Source organism: Atta colombica, unplaced genomic scaffold, assembly GCF_001594045.1.
Source record: "Atta colombica isolate Treedump-2 unplaced genomic scaffold, Acol1.0 scaffold135, whole genome shotgun sequence".
Classification (NCBI taxonomy): domain Eukaryota; kingdom Metazoa; phylum Arthropoda; class Insecta; order Hymenoptera; family Formicidae; genus Atta; species Atta colombica.
In genome coordinates, this window is record NW_017259223.1 from 1,071,011 (window position 1) to 1,077,554 (window position 6,544).

Sequence of the window (6,544 nt, forward strand, 5' to 3'; positions counted from 1 at the left end):
TATGGCATCCGCCAATGTGAATTATGCGGAATATATCGTTATACGATAACGATTTAGAAAACAGTTTTTAATCAGTTCTCGAAAGAATATTCGCATCGCGAATTTACAAAAGATGCCGCGATTTGACTTGCGCTGCGCACAATGATCTTAATATGAAAAAGCAGTCGTTAGAAGTTATACAACAACAGTGATTTCCTTATATTATATCTTAGATAACGATAAAAGAACTCATGAGAGTGACTACCGCACAGGAAGTCGCGTGTTAATTCCCACGCTGTATCTTATCAATGACAAGCGCGAAGAGTCAAAGGAGAAACGCCTGCATTTCATTAATAATTATGTTCTCAAACGAGTCAATTGCAATTTCTAAAGTCGTATTATTTTGGCACACCTACTTTGCAAATTATACTTTTACGTTGCATTAATAAAACTCTCCTTGCAATTATCCTAGGAAGAAAATTAAAGGGTGTTGGATGTTATGGATATCAATATCGCAGATATGGCTTCATACGGCTTCGTCATTAAACGTGTCCGATACTGTCACTTCTTTTGAGACATGTCAAAGGGGTGACGAAAATTCGATCGTCTCTGCGAAATGGGACGATCCACGCGGCGTTAATCTATATGAATCCATATGTATGACACAGTCGGCGGAAAAAGAGAGATAGATAGACAGATAGATAGAGCGTTTATTACCATTCTAGGGCTGTGCCTGTCCCCCCTTCCTCCCTCTCTCTCTCTATAGTCACTTCTGTCTGCGATACTTCCTCTAAGAACAAACAAATTAAAGAAAGATGATATAAAGAACAGAGAGAGAAAGAAAATTTACAAAAAAAAAGTTACAAAGAAAAACAATCAATTTAGCAAAAATAAAATAAAAAATAAAATAAAATACAAAATATAATAAGTATAAGTACGCAAGTGAATGACGTCAGCACGATGACTAATTGTAAGAGAAAGAAGGAGAAAGAAGGAATTCGTACAAGAGCTCAACGATAACGTGTGACACGAGAGTCAAGAATGCAGCTGACGTCACCGAAGTCGCCGTGATACATTCACCACGGTATACTTGATACGAGTATATGGGCACTTCTACGAAAAGAATTATAGGTATACGTTGATACGCTTATTGTGAGCACATCTATCGTAGTTCTCGAGGATAAGATATAATCGCAAGAGGGTGGGAGATAATCAATTTTCACACGTTTGTACTATAAATTTCTCGCGGTATCTACGCAGATGCTGGTGCTGCTTCATGCACCGCGCGCACCTAATTACAATAAGAGACTACGACCACTAGAGTGGAATACGAGTGTTGCATATGGATGTGCATACGTGAGTTCTCTTGTAATCAAACCATCCTTCGTTACGTATTAAATTTCGGCTATATAACACGTTTAGAAGTATGTTCATTAAAATACCTTGTTCGACCACTTTGCTTATATTTTTGAGTCCATCTTTCTTTCGCCATTATGATCTGCTTCATTTTTCGAGAAACATAAGGATGAAAAACGCATTTGAAACAAATTGACCCGACATAAGCAGGGGACAATATACGTGCAACATGCAAATGTAACGCTAAACTGGAAAAGAGTTAGTATTTAAAAGTGTCATTAATATATGTATACTATATGAGAAAGAATAAATGGAAGCGGCGATGCGTTAAAAAGATTCAAATGAAAAAGCCAAATTGGTTCTTTGCGCTCTCTCTCTCTCTCTCTCTCTCTCTCTCTCTCTCTCTCTCTTTCTCTCGTTTTCCAATGTGCTGGTCCATCCCGCTCACCATCTTTCTATTGCCCTTCCGGGACTTCAAAGGAAATTCAATGAACGAGTTTTGCGTATGTGCCGTACGTGAATGATAACGTACGTCGTTCCATACGTACATGTGTGATAGAAACACGAAGTTATCACGTGCTAAGCACGGGTACTTGACATTCGCTGAGTATTCAAACGGAGGGAGAATTGGTCATAGAACGTCGACGCCATACTCCCGAACGCGCCCGAATCGGAAGCTGAATCTTCAATAGCTGGCCGATTTGCGCGAGTGAGTCCTGTGATTTATTCCACCGAATAGAGTGCTTTCACCCGATAATTAAGTAGAGGAACCGTCGCCGCCGCCATGAATGATCCTTGAACTGCCAACGAATTATATACTGACGACGTTGCATGCAGTGACTCGACAGAAATTTTGTTTATCCGCTCGTAACGCTTCGCACGAGTCATCATGTTGCATTATTTTTTCCGCTTTCTAGGTTAATAACTTTATGAAAGATTACAGATAATATTATTTATTTGTATCGAGCGAATATTGAAAATTAAACGAAGCGTGTCCAAACAACGTTGCGATATTTAGCATCCATATAATTAAATATATATGACGAAATTAAATAGATTAAATAATCTCGCATGTGTGAACAACTCGGTCGTTGAATGTGTAACGTAGTGTAACAATTACGCGCGCTTCTCGATAAAACCGCAATTTCTCGGGTCGTAAAATCAAATGTTACGTATATAAAGACTGCTATGATCTCACGTACTTTTTCTTCGAGCAATTCTTTTTCTCTTTTTATCTCTTTCTCTTTCTTTCTTTCTTTACCTTCTGCGCATCGACTGCATTTTCCGGCGAATCTAATTTAAGCGCAAAGTTGTTTGCTCTAACTATATTCGTGGTTATCGATTTACGATTAGCATTGCGGCTAAGGACTATACTATACTTGTGAGCAGCAAATCGTCCGCAGTTCAATTGAGGCGAACGAATATATATATATCCGTTCTTCTTTCAACAAACTGTTTCGCGCACTTTAAAAATAATCACGAGCACACATTTTCTTTCATTCCTCTTTTATTCCTTTTACGACGATGCAACAGAGAAACTGCAGCGATAAGTTTCCAATGATTGGACTTTCCCTTATTTTTTTCCGTCGTGAATCGCGAAAGCTCTCTCTCACTCTCATTCCTTGCGTATTATTTCATTATTACTCTATCGATGCAAGTGAATATATTATACATACATATATATATATATATATGTATATATATATATGTGTGTGTATATATATGTATATATGTATGTATAATATGTCGTCGACGCACTGGGAAACGCAAGTTTCATTACGGAATATAATTACAAACTAATCACAAATATCTGATTACCAACTGAACCAAATTTACATCTCGGTTAGGTGGCGCATGTTAATGAATTTGAATTTATGAAGCTGCTGAGTAATGAAAATGCGTTTATGGGGTAAAAACTTATGTAGGATCGTATTATTATTAATTAGCGATTCGAAGGACTATGACAATACGTTTGCTGATTTATTAAAACTTCTGCAAAAACCAGAAAAAGCTACATGTGAAGGCACGGTAATATTTTAACAAGCACGTCGCACAGATTATATATTTTATTTACATTAATTCGCGCAATGCGAAATGCTGCCAGTTGATAGTAAATCTCTGTGTTAAGTCAAAAATTAGTATCGAAGTCAACAATTTAAAATAAACAAGAGTGCCATCGCGAAAGGAAAACACCGTTATAAAATGACATAAATTTTCATGGATGAAACGGGAAACTCATATTATTGTAACGTCACCGCGTAATATTCATAACATGAAACTGTCATCGTCGAATGCGTTCTCTGTCCGACGGCTACGGTATAATAAGCAAAAAAGTAATAATAATAAGAAGCGATAAGAATAACAAATAGTGAACGTTGCGCGCTGAGCGCTGACAATGACAACAACGAATTCCGCGTCCACAGTTTTGCGCGTCGTGAAAATGGCGCAATTCTTTCTTCATTTTGAAACTGAACTAAACGACGGAACGGCGACGAATCTCGACGGTAGTGGCAACAATGGTCTAACGACGTGTCACATTAAAAGACATACCGGCAAAGCCTCTTTCCCCGTGTTGAGATGAAAAAATATTTTAACTGTCACGCCGAATCGCGCGCTTTTCGCGCTTATTATGTGTGCGAGCCACGTTCGCGTTCTAAACACGCGAGACGTGCCATCACGTAGCATCTAGGAACGCTCGCTAGGAATTGCAGAAGGCAGGTCAGAGCCGTCTCGTGGTCTCGTGTATTCGTTGCGCTTTGGTGGGCATGGAAAAGTGCCGCGGGAAAAAGAATGAGGGCGAGGGCGAGGCCGAAGGTGAAGCCGACCGAGGGGTGAATGGCAAAGAGAGGCTACGAGCTTAACGGCGAAAAAGCAGTTTCTTGCGGACGATAAACGGCAGATGGAGAGCTGAAATTCCAAGTCGAAAGCTTTAGGGAGAGCCAACATTTTTGACCGGGTTTTGTTAAGATCTGTGCTGTTTCTCTCGCTCGTGATTCGAAAGTAATGGAGCATGATGCGAATTCTCGTATTTTCAATTAAGAGAAATAAATTTATTTTCATTATTTCAGTCAAAGGGGATCTTAGTGCTTAAATAAGGAATTTAATAATTTTGATGTATGTGTGTATTAATGTGCATCTTAAAAAGATATTAATAATTTCATGCTAATCTGAGCATCTTAAGAACTGTAAATAATTTTATTTATTTATTTACTGCGAAAAATATTAATTCTCGTTTTTTTTTGTTCCTTTCATTTCACATTTCTATATAAATGCACGCCACAAAGATTATTGTTTCGAAAAATGATTCCCAAGGAGGGCCTCTTCTTTATACAATTATTCCGAATGATGAATAAATTATGTTAAAATAATTGTGTTTAGAGAACAATAACGTGAAATGATTAGCAATTTAACATTAATAATATGTGTTTAAGCATATAGCGTCAAAGGATTACGCTATGCGCGGAAACTGCAACATAATAAATTAATAATTGGTACAAATACCTACAGTTTTCACAATAGTTACGAAGAATACCAATTCGCGAAAAAAAATTAGCGTATATTAAAGCTTAATAGTATTTATGTTAAATCCTACTTATGTTAAAATTTGTGTGATACGGGCTAACAAAATACTTTCACGAACCCGTTATCGGTATAATTTTGCCAGAACGTACGGGCTCCATGAATTGTCGCGGAATAAAGCAGAGAATATTAACACAAAGGCGTCGCAAAATACAATACTTCCGAAAAGGATCCCTTTAGGAAGTAACTATACACAAAGTTAACTGTCACGAGCAAAACCGGACTTCCTGAATATCCTCTCATCTATCATGACATATTCGCATTGAATGATAACAGAAGGGGAGTGGATAGAACGACGTAACGTAAGCCCTACGAAAAATGGCGGAATATAAGCGGTATTCGGCTATACGGTTCCGCGTTTCTCGGCTTCGACCGGCTTTCAAACCTCACAAATCTCCGATATCTCTCTTTGACAGGTGATGTCTAAAATTGAAAAGCAGGCAGAAACAAATCGCTTCGTTTTTCCGACGCTGAGTTCTCCCCTCACTTTCTTATTTTCACCCAATGCCACCCGACGTTATGGATCGCTTCGTAGTCAAAGCATCTGACAATACGATTTTCCTAAGCATCAAGTTTCATAATGATCAAAGGGATTCCGTTCGTAACGCTGTCGCGATGATAAAGTAATTTGTTAGATCATGAAAAGTGTAAATTATTACAACAACATGTAAATTCGAAATGGAGCTCGCTTTTCCATATAGTCTCTCAAAAAATAAATTTATTTAAATTATATGATGAGAATTAAAAAAAAATTAAAAATACAAAGATCGCTAAACATTTATATCTTATTTTTAAGAGTGCGAAATACATGTTTTTTATATTATAATTTGGAAAGGCAGAAGTTGAGAAAATTAAAAGCTAGCGTAAAAAATGTTAAACTGACATAGAAACTGCCCGCAAAATTGCAGGAACAAGTGATGTGCGATGTGTAACTGGAGCGTTCGAATAAGATTACGTGAAACATCGCGCGCTAAGAGAAGTAACGCGATTTTTCTCCTACAGGAAAATATACCGCAAACTCGATGTTCCGTTGGGAAGCGGTTCGAGAAAGTTTACAATGACACCTGTATTAGTGGCACAGAGTGACCGCGCTACTGATTACCGTTACGACAAAATATTCTCACGAAGATGCGTGCATATTTTAATCAAACAAATATTTTTGTTATTAGTTTGCACAAAAATTACCGTGCTTGACTCCTATTATATCCAACCATTTGTATCATTAAGGAATCTTTAGGAATTAATTTATATTTTTAAATATTTTTATCAAGTAAACCGACAATAGCTATATGGAATAAGAAAAGCTTTTTCTGGAAATTAATCTATAATATTTTTCACACCTTCGAAAAGTTCGTGGAAGAAAAAAATACACGGGAGTACCGCCAACCTGCAACAATGGTGTTTTTGTGAAAATTTCGCGCCCTAAAAAAATTCGCGCCGTATGTCGTTTAATTTATCACCTAGATAAAATCCCATTTTTTATATCACTGTATTATGATTTCATTTAAAGCATCACATGCCGCGGCTAGATTATGTAAATTTTTGACATTGATTTTTTTTAAAAAGGTAGAGATTATACTACTTTAAGTTTAATGAGTTACATTTAATCTTGCATTATATATATATATAT

General features: G+C 37.0%; 1 protein-coding gene across 3 annotated transcripts in view; it reads right to left on the bottom strand.

Moving 5' to 3' along the window:
- The window catches only part of LOC108684547 (DE-cadherin-like), a 141,267-nt gene that overhangs the window by 108,278 nt on the left and 26,445 nt on the right, over positions 1–6,544 (bottom strand). The window lies entirely within an intron of this gene.